The sequence below is a fragment of the Myxocyprinus asiaticus genome, chromosome 46 (assembly GCF_019703515.2).
Source record: "Myxocyprinus asiaticus isolate MX2 ecotype Aquarium Trade chromosome 46, UBuf_Myxa_2, whole genome shotgun sequence".
Taxonomy (NCBI): Eukaryota; Metazoa; Chordata; class Actinopteri; order Cypriniformes; family Catostomidae; genus Myxocyprinus; species Myxocyprinus asiaticus.
In genome coordinates, this window is record NC_059389.1 from 32153437 (window position 1) to 32157344 (window position 3908).

At 46.2% G+C, this 3908-nt stretch overlaps 2 non-coding genes across 2 annotated transcripts; both read left to right on the forward strand.

The window, feature by feature from the left end:
• Window positions 1-262: 262 nt before the first annotated feature.
• Window positions 263-336, forward strand: trnat-agu (transfer RNA threonine (anticodon AGU)). The gene has a single exon. It is a non-coding gene; the product is annotated as a tRNA-Thr (tRNA).
• An 863-nt stretch (window positions 337-1199) lies between these two features.
• On the forward strand, window positions 1200-1273 carry trnai-aau (transfer RNA isoleucine (anticodon AAU)). Its single transcript has one exon. It is a non-coding gene; the product is annotated as a tRNA-Ile (tRNA).
• Window positions 1274-3908: the final 2635 nt, after the last annotated feature.

A 3908-nucleotide genomic window follows, 5' to 3' on the forward strand; every position in this document is an offset into this window, starting at 1 on the left:
AAAGTTATGGCAATCTGGCATGAGCATGGTGGTTTTCATCCCTATATCCTAACCCTAACCCTTTTCATCCCTATATCCTAACCCTAACCCCTAACCCTAACTTGACCTCATAGAGACTTGGTGGTGGCACCACTGGAAAGAGCACCCTTGAAAATGGGGGGTAGGGCTTGCTTTCATGCCTCTGTCACCTTCCTGGCAAAAGTTATGGCAATCCGGCATGAGCATGGTGGTTTTCATCCCTATATCCTAACCCTAACACTAAGGTGCTGTGGCTTAGTTGGTTAAAGTGCCTGTCTAGTAAACAGGAGATCCTGGGTTCAAATCCCAGCAGTGCCTTTGTAGTGTGGTGTGCCCACCGAGTCTCTAAGATGTAAATGGCACTTCTGAGGAGGGCCAATCGGGTTGAGGCACTTGCTGACCTCATAGAGACTCGGTGGTGATGCCACTGGAAAGAGTGCCCTTGAAAATGGGGGGGTAGAGCTTGCTTTCATGCCTCTGCTACCTTCCTTTCAAAAGTTATGGCAATCCGGCATAAGCATGGTGGTTTTCATCCCTATATCCTAACCCTAACCTAACCCTAACCACTGGAAAGAGCACCCTCAAAAATGGGGGGGTAGGGCTTGCTTTCCTGCCTCTATCACCTTGCTGGCAAAAGTTATGGCAATCCGGCATGAGCATGGTGGTTTTCATCCCTATATCCCTATATCCCTAACCCTAACCCACATCAGCTCCTAAACCTAACCTGGGGTACCCTTACAATAATACCCCCTTTGGGATGTATTTATTTTATTTTATTTTATTTTACTAAGAGCTTTGTTTGTGTCCCTTTCCCGCTCTTGGGTGGGTTCTTAGTGGTCAGTTGAGGGAAGGACTGTGCACAACCCGGCCTGGGCCCTTTATTGGACCCAGGCCTTGGATTTTACATTTTCCTATCCCACACACAACAATGCACACAATGTGGGCTCTGTGGCACAATGGATAGCGCATTGGGCTTCTAAATTTCAAAATGTGGCCATTCAAAGGTTGTGGATTCAAGTCCCAACAGAGTCACTGCCTTAGTCATTTTGCTAAGCTCACTTGGCCAACAAACAAGTCTATCTGACCACCAAAACTCTTTTCTCAAACAAACACTTTCATCCTCGCAATAGCATGGCCTATTCCTTGATCTGATGACCTCCCATGGAGACTTTGCAGCAGAAGGTGCTGTGGCTCAGTTGGTTAAAGTGCTTGCCTAATACACAGGAGATCTTGGGTTCAAATCCCAGCAGTGCCTTTGTAGTGTGTTGTGGCCACTGAGTCTCTAAGATGTAAATGGCACTTTGTAGGAGGGCCAATCAGGTTGAGGCACTTGCTGACCTCATAGAGACTTGGTGGTGGCACCACTGGAAAGAACACCCTCGAAAATGGGGGGGTAGGGCTTGCTTTTGTGCCTCTATCACCTTCCTGGCAAAAGTTATGGCAATCCGGCATGAGCATGGTGGTTTTCATCCCTATATCCTAACCCTACCTAACCTAACCCTAACCCTAACTTGGCCAACAAACAAGTCTATCTGACCACCAAAACTCCTTTCTCAAACAAACACTTTCATGCTCACAATCGCATGGCCTGTTCATTGATCTGATGACCTCCCATGGAGACTTTGCAACAGAAGGTGCTGTGGCTCAGTTGGTTAAAGTGCCTGTTTAGTAAACAGGAGGTCATGGGTTCAAATCCCAGCAGTGCCTTTGTAGTGTGTTGTGGCCACCGAGTCTCTAAAATGTAAACGGCACTTTGCAGGAGGGCCAATCAGGTTGAGGCACTTGCTGACCTCATAGAGACTTGGCGGTGGCACCACTGGAAAGAGCACCCTCGAAAATGGGGGGGTAGGGCTTGCTCTCATGCCTCTATCACCTTCCTGGCAAAAGTTATGGCAATCTGGCATGAGCATGGTGGTTTTCATCCCTATATCCTAACCTAACCCTAACCCTCCAAATGATCATATATTTCTATTTTCTACAACCACATCCACACCAACCCCTAACCCTAACCTTAATTACCCCTAGAGTAATATCCACACTAGCCCCTAAACCTAACCACGCACAATGATGCACGCTCTGTGGCGCAATGGATAGCTCATTGGGCTTCTAAATTTCAAAATGTGGCCATTCAAAGGTTGTGGGTTCAAGTCCCAACAGAGTCACTGCCTTAGTCATTTTGCTAAGCTCACTTGGCCAACGAACAAGTCTATCTGACCACCAAAACTCTTTTCTCAAACAAACACTTTCATGCTCAAAATAGCATGGCCTGTTCATTGATCTGATGACCTCCCATGGAGACTTTGCAGCAGAAGGTGCTGCGGCTCAGTTGGTTAAAGTGCCTATTTAGTAAACAGGAGGTCGTGGGTTGAAATCCCAGCAGTGCCTTTGTAGTGTGTTGTGGCCACTGAGTCTCTAAAATGTAAACGACACTTTGCAGGAGGGCCAATCGGGTTGGGGCACTTGCTGACCTCATAGAGACTTGGTGGTGGCACCACTGGAAAGAGCACCCTCGAAAATGGGGGGGTAGGGCTTGCTTTCGTGCCTCTATCACCATGCTGGCAAAAGTTATGGCAATCCGGCATGAGCGTGTTGGTTTTCATCCCTAACCTAACCCTAACCTTTTCTCAAACAAACACTTTCATGCTCTCAATAGCATGGCCTATTCATTGATCTGATGACCTCCCATGGAGACTTAGAAGCAAAAGGTGCTGTGGCTTAGTTGGTTAAAATGCTTGCCTAGTAAACAGGAGATCCTGGGTTCAAATCCCAGCAGTGCCTTTGTAGTGTGTTGTGGCTGCTGAGTCTCTAAGATGTAAACGGCACTTTGTAGGAGAGCCAATTGGGTTGAGGCACTTGCTGACCTCATAGAGACTTGGTGGTGGCACCACTGGAAAGAGCACCCTTGAAAATGGTGGGGTAGGGCCTGCTCTCATGCCTGTATCACCTTGCTGGCAAAAGTTATGGCAATCCGGCATGAGCATGGTGGTTTTCATCCCTATATCCTAACCCAACCCTAACCCATGGCCTATTCATTGATCTGATGACCTCCCATGGAGACTTTGAAGCAAAAGGTGCTGTGGCTTAGTTGGTTAAAATCCTTGCCTAGTAAACAGGAGATCCTGGGTTCAATTCCCAGCAGTGCCTTTGTAGTGTGTTGTGGCTGCTGAGTCTCTAAGATGTAAACGGCACTTTGTAGGAGAGCCAATTGGGTTGAGGCACTTGCTGACCTCATAGAGACTTGGTGGTGGCACCACTGGAAAGAGCACCCTCGAAAATGGTGGGGTAGGGTCTGCTCTCATGCCTGTATCACCTTGCTGGCAATAGTTATGGCAATCCGGCATGAGCATGGTGGTTTTCATCCCTATATCCTAACCCTAACACGAGCGTGGTGGTTTTCATCCCTATATCCTAACCCTTACTTTAAACTCCCCCTTTCCTTCTCTACTTAGGGAGCCTAACCATAATCTTTTTTCTTCTGATAGACAGGGTTTGTTTATAATTAAATTCTAGTCTAAAATTTGTTTATATCCTAACTTCAATTTGAGTACTTTATGTGTATCCCTCAGGAGTGAATCTAATGAATGGTATTGTGTTGAAGATGTATAACTGAATAACTGTGCCCATGCCTAGGAAGTTCCCACCGAAGGTTCTAAAGACCTTGAGGTGGGACTTCCCCTACCCATAAAACCTACCCTAACCTAACCTAATCGTAACCCTAACTCAAACAAAATCAAACAAAAAGTGATACTGAATCTATTATAACAACGCCTGCACAGCCGGGTATGTGATTAATTAACACAAACCTGTTTTTTTGTATCTTTGTTTGTTTACTTTGTTCTATGTTGGGTTTTTTCAGGCAGTATTATTCAATCTTTGTTATTAAACATGAA